Genomic DNA, 8,397 nt, shown 5'->3' with positions numbered 1-8,397 from the left:
TGACTGGTTCCAAAACAAGTTGGGATATTGGATGACATTTTATATTATCAAGACTTCCTCTAGTACATTCCGCACAGCTGTCATAGATGTCCTTTTTTTGTGAGAAAGCCAGTTTTATCAAACTTCAAAACCTGATTTAAAAAGGCTATTTTAGAATAATTACAATTTCAAACTTGAAAATGTCAAACTGGAACACAGGAGTATGTTAGATACTTCCCCTGCTACCTTCCTTTCTCCCCAGACCCGTTTCACGTCTCCTCTCCCTAAAATACAGGCCCAAGTCAAATGTTAAGTTACTACCTATGGGTGAAACGAGGCATTGCAACCCAGCTCTGCAAGACCTTGTAAATGCCTGGATGACAGTGAGTGGAGATCCTTTTATGGTTCCTAATGTGATTGGGTTTTCATGCTGTTGTGTGAGATGTGCCTCCCTCAAATCTTGTTGTGATGTCGGCACAGTATCCATCTGACGTGAAACAAAACAAGGATGATCCGGGAGCTGAGAAGGTAGTGTCAAGTGTGGCTCAGAGGAATATCTTTTGGATTGGGCTGATCCTGAGGGAAAAGTGAAGGCTAATAGCAGAGGGAGGTCCTAGAGTAGGAGAGGAACTACTGAGCACTCTGAGGGCTACAGTTATTTGGGGACACTAACTTCTGTGCTGCATATTACTACTGGTGTATATATAGCAATGCATGTATAACTGGGCCGACCACCAAGGTAATCCTGCCTTTTCCAAACCTTTATCCTTAAAGTTGTTGGAGCCCAACTTAAAATTCTACATTGGAAAGCAAGGAAAAAAGAGGTTTCACTACAGAGTTGAGATGGGTTGTATTTTCAAAAGATGGCTGCCACAATATCCCACACACTTCTGCCATGTGACCTGCCACTCCCCCATCAAGTAGAGGAGACTGTTTCTCTACTCTCTTGAGCCTGGATGGGTTCTGTGACTGTTTTGACTAATGGAATGAAGTGGAAGTGAGGCTGTATGATTTTCAAGGTGAGGTCACAGAAAGCCTTGCAGCTTCTACCTGGCTTGACTAGAATGCTGGCTCTTGGGATACTCCCTCTTGGAACCCAGCCACCATGATGTGAGAAGCCCAATCTACATGGAGAGGCCACATGTAAGGCACTCTAGTCAACAGCTAGTCAACAGTGAAGTTCTCAGCTAGCAGCCAACATTAATTACCAACCTTGTGAGTGCGCCATCTTGGATGTCCAGCTTGGTTAAGCCTTCAGATAACTCCAGCTCCAGCTGACACTTGACTGCAACCACATGAGGGACTGGAAATGAAAACTCTTTCAGCTGAGCCTAGTCAGCTCACAGAACTGTGAGAGTTAATAATAAATTGCTGTACTAAGCCACTAGGTTTGGGGGCACCATGCAGTAATAAGAGTAGCAACTTTGGTTAGACATATGAGCCATGGGATGACACGTAATTAGATACAATTTAAAAATATTTAGGGCAATGAGTTCCTAACATCACAGAGTGGTACTGTTTCAGTTCATATCTGCTGCCTGTGACCAAAACACTACCTTGCACTTCTGGAGAGAGAGAAAGAGAGAGAGTGAGTATGTGCATTTCCTGACAGGTGTCCCCTTGCGTCCTCATCTGGGTGACCGTGGAGCTCAGTGTATTTCACACATTCTAGCATGGTCCTTGGTGCCCCAGGCCCCGAGGGAAGAACCCATGCTGTTGTCTTCAGGAGGTTTCATGGGTGGGACTGTGCCATATATAGAAAAAATATACCTATACAGTTTCTTTTAATCATTTTATTGGTGTCTAATTTACATATAGCAAAATGTCCCTATTTTAAGGATACGGTTTGATGAGTTTTGACAAATGTAACCCATGTAACCACCACCGTCATCAAGGTATAGAACATTTTCATCACCTCTGAGAGTTACTTTGTGCCCTCTTTGCAGCCAATCCCCTCCTCCCATCCCCAGCCCCAGGCAAGCACTGATTTGCTTTGCCACTATAGATCAATTTTTATGTTTTCTGATATTTCAGATAAGTGGAATCACAAAGCATGCACTCTTATGTGACTGCGTACTATTTTAGCATAATATTTTTGAGCTTCATCCATGTTGTGTGTGTATCTAGAGCTAATTTCCTTTTATTGCTGAGTAGTGTATACCATTGTATGTATATATCACAATTCGTCAATTCATTCTCCTGTTGATGGACATTTGGATTGTTTATAGTTTAGGGCTATAATGAATAAAACTGCTATGAATGTTCATGTACAAGATTTTGTAGACATATGCTTTCATTTATTTTGGGTAAATATCTAAGAGTACTATTACTAGGTTATGCGATAAGAGTATACTTAACTTTATAGGAAACTGACAAATTGTTTTACGGGCTCACCAGCAAAGAATGAGAGTCCCAGATGCTCCATGTTCTTGGCAACACTTGACATTGTCAGTCTTGTTACTTGTGGCATCCTTGGTGAGTGTAATGGCACCTCATTTGCCCGTAAGTTTCTAACTATCTCCCCTTCTGGGATGTCAGCAGGGACTTGTTTTTTCGCTGCTACATTCCCAGCACCTGGAACAGTGTACAATAAATATTTTTGGAATGAATGAGTTTGTGTCTCCTTGAGTTTTTGTGTATTTCCAAAATATTGATTTCTTTAGGGGTTATTGTGCACAGAGGATTTATGCACTTACAATTCTTATAATTGTGAGAGATATTGCCAAATTGCTTTTTTTTTTTTTTGGAGACAGGGTCTTGATCTGTTGCCCAGGCTGTTGTGCAGTGGCCTCATCACAGCTGTCTGCAACCTCAAACTCCCTCACTGCAACCTTGAACTTCTAGGCTCAAGAGATCCTCCTGCCTCGGCCTCCTGAGTAGTTGGGACTACAGGTGCAAGCCACCATGCCTGGCTAATTGTTTCTATTTTTGTAGAGATGGAGTCTTGCTCTTGCTGAGGCTGGTGGTCTCAAGCTCCTGGCCTCAAGCGATCCTGCAGCCTCAGCCTCCCAGAGTGCTAGGATTAGAGGTGTGAGCCATCGTGCCCGGTCCAAATTGCTTTTTAAAAAACACTGAACCAATTTACTCTCCTGCCAACACTGGTTACTGTCAATTGCTTAGATTTTTCTGCCAATCGAACAAGTTAAAAAATGAGTATTGCATTTTGGTTTTCATTTTGCATTACCCTTATCATTGGGTGAACGTGAGCATCTCTTCATATGTTTATGGGCCTTTTTGACTTCTTCACCTCTGATTTGTGTTCCTATATTTTGCTCATTTCTTATTTGGCTATTTTTTTTCAAGTTAATTTATAGAAACTCTTTGCTTATTGGAGATGTTAACGTTTTGTCTGTGATCCATGTTGCAACCATTTTGGGGAGTGACAAGCAGAAAGGTCCAGTGATGACTCCAGGAACCCTACTCATGTTGCCTGCTCAGACTGAGGGCCCCTTGTTCCCCCTAGTTGGAGTGGCTGGGACTGAACCCAAGTTTGCATTGGGCTGAGGGCTCCCCTTCCTCTAGCATGCTTGCTCCCACGTCTTGACTGTTTATTCCTTGTATATAAAGCCACTGGAAACTTACACAATTAAAAGATAACGAACACAGCCTTGCCATGCATTTAGCTCAGCCCCCCACTCCTCTCCGTGAGCTGAGGGCCACGTGCCTTATCTTACTGAGCACTGACTTGAAAAATTCCCCAATAAAACCTGCTCCTTAGACCTGATGGTGTTTGCCTTCACCTTCTTCTCCCCACAGTTTCTCATTTATTGCAGACATTGTTTATGCTGCCCTTTTTTCATACACAAGGTTTTACTTTTATGTAGTCAAATCCGTCAATCTTTTCCATGACTTCTGGATTTCATGGCTTGCCCCAATAGTGTAAAAATTTATTTTGTATTTTCCTCTAGTACTTTTCTAGGTTTCTAATGTTTGGCACCTTCATCTGCCTGGGATACATTTTTGGATGTGGGGATACCCACCTTCTAGGGGTCAACGGCAGTTTCTGTCCTTGGAGCTGGCTGTAATGTTACTGTACTGTGTTGATCATCTATTGCTGCATGACACATTACACCAAAACTTAATGGCTTTAAACAGCAACAGACATTTATTACATCACAGTTTTTGTGGGTCAAGAATTGAGGAACAGCTTAGCTGGGTGGTTCTGGCTCAGAGTCTCTCATGAGATTGCAGTCAGGGTGTTGGCTAGGGCTGCAGGCATCTGAAGGCTTGACTGGGGCCGAAGGATCCACTTCCAAGATGGTTCACTTGCACAGCTGTTGGCAGGAGGCCTCAGTTCCTCACCACATGGACCTCTCCATAAGGCTACTTGAGTATCCTCACAACATGGTGGCTGGCTTCCTCCAGCTAGGTTGATCCATGAGAAAGCAGAGCAGAAGCCACAAAGTCTTTGATAATCCAGCCTCAAAAGTCACAATGTATCATTCCCCCAACATCCTATTGGTCAGGGAAGGGATGCACAAGGGCATGAATAACAGGAGGTGGGGATCACTGGAGGCCATCTTGGAGGTGGCCTATCATATGCATTATCTGGCCAACATTCTTTTTTTTTTTTTTTTTTTTTTTGTTGAGACAGAGTCTCACTTTGTTGCCCAGGCTAGAGTGAGTGCCGTGGCGTCAGCTTAGCTCACAGCAACCTCAGACTCCTCGGCTTAAGCGATCCTACTGCCTCAGCCTCCCGAGTAGCTGGGACTACAGGCATGCGCCACTATGCCCGGCTAATTTTTTCTATATAGATTTTTAGTTGTCCATATAATGTCTTTCTATTTTTAGTAGAGACGGGGTCTCGCTCAGGCTGGTCTCGAACTCCTGACCTTGAGCGATCCACCCGCCTCGGCCTCCCAGAGTGCTAGGATTACAGGCGTGAGCCACCGCGCCCGGCCTGGCCAACATTCTTGACTCTGATTCCTCTGATTAAGTGTACTGTGGGTCCACAGTACACTTCAGAAAGCGAAGAGCTATCAAAGTCAGACAACTACTCTAAATGTTTGAAGAGGAAATTGAAAATTCTGGCTATGAACATATGGGCTCTAAAGACGCTTATTTAATTTTGCTGTTTTAGAACCACGGAGAAAGACACATTTTTCAAAGTGAATCAAACTGAGTGACAGATGGGGCCAAGACTTGATCCCAGGGTTTCTGATACAAATTCCATGATCTTCTCTGCTTTCCTGCAAGCACTCACTGGTCCTTGCTAGTTTTATCAGTCAAAGTCCAGTCAAGAAAACAGAAACTACTCTCGGTATTTTGAACAGATGGAATTTTATGCAGAAAATTATTTACACATGTGATGGAAAAACTGAGCTGCCAAACAGGAGAAGGTGAGACAACCCAGAGATAAGCAACTGCAGGAAGCCTCTATCCTCCTAAAGCTGTGGGGATACAGGGAAGAGCCGGGTCACTGGTGCCCAGCTCCGGGGTGAGCGGGCAGAAGCTGGTGCTGCCGTGGGCCTGTCCACTGGGATCCGGGGCCACAGAGGAGCTCCAGCTGCTGAGGCAGAAATCGAAGAGAAGAAATATTTAATACTCTGGCTTTTCCTTTCCTCCCATCCTCTAATCTCCTTCTAGAACCTTCCATTGTTGAACCCAGCTGGATGGCAAGAAACACACAGACAAAGCAGAGCAGAGGAAGGGCAGGGAGGGGGGATCTGAGGGCATGAGGCCTGGGACTAGCATGCTGGTGTTGCGCATGTGGCAGATTTTATTTTCCCAAAATTTCTGGTCCTACAGTAGTTCTTCTAGAACCATGACACTCTCCTATCAACAGGTGGGAGAGTGTCCCCTTCCTTCATCCTGGGTGGGACTTTGTGATTGCCTGGATGAATAGAATGGGGCAGAAGCATTGCTATGTGACTTCTGAGGCTGGGTCATAAACGGTGATACAGCTTCCACCTGGGTCTCTCTTGCTCTGGGAATGGTCTCCCTCGCAACACAGCCGCCATGCTGTGAGCAAATCCAAACCAGCTCCGGCAGACAGTCCGCATGGAGGGGTGGGGGATCATGGAGAGAGAAACTGAGGCCCCAGCTGATGACCAACATCATCCTTCAGTCCACAGCCTCTGAGTCTTCCAGCAGAGGCCCCAGATGTCACAGAACAGAGATAAGCTGCCCCTGCTGTCCCCTGTCCGAATTTCTGATCTGCAGAATCTGCGGACATAATTATTTTATCTTTTTGCCACGAAGTGTCAGGAAAATTTGTTTCATAGCTAACGCCATAACTGGAACAGCTAGGGAGAGGGGCAGGAGGTATACAGTTGGGGCAATATCAGCCTCCTCTTGGATCTTCCCTGTTGGGGTAGGATCCCAACCAATCATTGGATTTGGTGAAAGCACGTGGAAGCTAGTCTCACCCCTCTGCAAATTCTTAAAATCTTGTTTTTGGACCCATTCTCTTAAATAATGCGTTACTTCCTTTAATACATATTCACTGAGCGCCTAAACTGTGCTAAACTATGGGTATACACTTGAAAACATAACAGGCACAGTCCCTTACCTCAGACAGAAAACAGCTTACCTTACAAGTAAATCTATAATTGCGAATTGAGAAAATGCTCTGAAGGAAAAATAGCAGATGCCGACAGACAGTGCGACAGAGGGTCTGGGTTTTGTTTGGGGCGCGGGTGAAGCGTCTCTTAGGAAGTGATATTTCTCTCTCTTGCTCTCGCTCTCTCCATCTAGCCCTTTGCTTTCCTAAACTTATTTCTTCCAAACCAGGAAATATTTTATAATATACTTTTAAAAGTTAGCAAGAAGAGATTTTTCACTGACCATGGTAGAACAGACATACGCTAAAAAGCATTCACCCACGAGAAACCAGAAATCATTGAGAGTTTTTGCGGGGAAACATGAAAATTAGGGACTCCCTCCCCGAAAGAATGCTCAGATGTACCAGTGCACTGAATTTGGCGTAGAGTTTTAGGGGAGTCACTCTTAGTCCCTAGGAACCAGGGACTGCCGGTTCTTGGGTCTGTGTGGCTGGAATCAGCTATGCCCGTTGTTTCCAGAAAGCAAGTGTAGCGAAATCGGCTCCCGGGGAAAGAGAAGAGGGGCAGTCTCATAGGGGCTGCGGGGGACAGCAGGGAGCTGCACCTGGGAATCCCAGGGGAGTGGGGACTGGGTTGCAGGCTGGGAGCAAGTCCACAGAGCAAGTCCAGTCCCTGTCACAGCCACTGTGCCTGGCCCCGAGTCTCTCGGTCACTGCCTGGGAAGATGGGTGGAGATAGCTACTCACACGGGCTCTGTGGGGAAGGGGCAGGTCCGAGGCCGTTCCCCAAGCCCTTGGTTTCTTTCCCACCAGTGAAGAGTTCCTCTGCAGACGGGCCTGCATCTTAAGATATATCTGATGTCTCTGTCCACAAGGCCCTCCCGCCTGTGGTGGCATCTGTCTGGTCAACCCACAGTCACCTCACACACAGCACTCTTCCAAGTGCAGTTCAACCGTGGACTTGATGGTGGACCTCGATGGTTGGCTACTTTACCTCTTCCTGCAGGAGTGGCCGGTATCCCCACCGCCTGGCACCTAGAAGACGCTCACGAAATGTTGCCTGCGGGGATGTTCCTCAAACATGCAGCCAGGCTTTTAAAGCTGCAGACCTGCTTCCTGATACTGTGAGAAACACCCAGGGCTCCCGCAACAGGCAGGAAGATAGGGGGTAGGGGGGCACGGTTTAAGCCACGGCCGCCATGATGGTGGCGCTCGGGCTCACCTCCTGGGCCTCACTGCTGTCTCGCTCCACCCAGGTGAGCCCTCTGCTCTGACAGTCCCCTCCCCAATGATCCAGAGGCCAGACTTACTGATGGATGATCGTCGCAGACAGGCTCACCCTTAACTTTGTTGGGGTCCAGGGCAAAAGCACCCACAGAGGCCCGCATGCCATATCTGTAAATATTTAAGAGTTGAAACCAAGCTTACAAACCGTTACATAAAATCTGTCGAATATAACTTCACAGCGGTGTGAAGGGCTAGGTTTCAATTTAGACTTCTTGGACCTCTTGGATTCTTTCAGAGTTCTGCACTGGAGCACAGTGGTGTGGGGAGAGCTGGCCCCTGGCCCTGGCCTGTCCCCCTGTCTCTTCCCACTTCTGAGGCTCGGTCCCATGCTGGGAGGGGCCTCAAGCCCGTATGTTTCAGCTCTGTCCACTCCCTAACCCCCAACACTCTCTCTGCAGTCACCTCTTGGCTACCGCTCTGACCTAAGGGTGGGCTTTGGTCTGAATGCTTCGCTCCCAAATTCATATGCTGAACCTTAATTGTCAATGTGAAGGTGTTAAGAGGTGGGGCCTTTAAGAGTTGATCAGTCATCAGGGCAGAGCCTTCATGATCGGGATTAGTGACCTTATAAAAGAGGTGCAATAGAGCTATTTACTCTTTCTGCCACGTCAGGACACAGCAAGAGGTGC

At 46.4% G+C, this 8,397-nt stretch overlaps 1 non-coding gene across 1 annotated transcript; it reads left to right on the top strand.

Annotated features, from left to right (window-relative positions):
• Nucleotides 1–372: 372 nt before the first annotated feature.
• On the top strand, nt 373–472 carry LOC138379379 (small nucleolar RNA U13). Its single transcript, XR_011232139.1, has one exon. It is a non-coding gene; the product is annotated as a small nucleolar RNA U13 (small nucleolar RNA).
• The last annotated feature ends 7,925 nt before the right edge of the window (nt 473–8,397 follow it).

This window comes from Eulemur rufifrons, chromosome 30 (genome assembly GCF_041146395.1).
Source record: "Eulemur rufifrons isolate Redbay chromosome 30, OSU_ERuf_1, whole genome shotgun sequence".
NCBI classification, from domain to species: Eukaryota; Metazoa; Chordata; class Mammalia; order Primates; family Lemuridae; genus Eulemur; species Eulemur rufifrons.
This window is presented reverse-complemented; position numbering and strand designations above follow the sequence as displayed.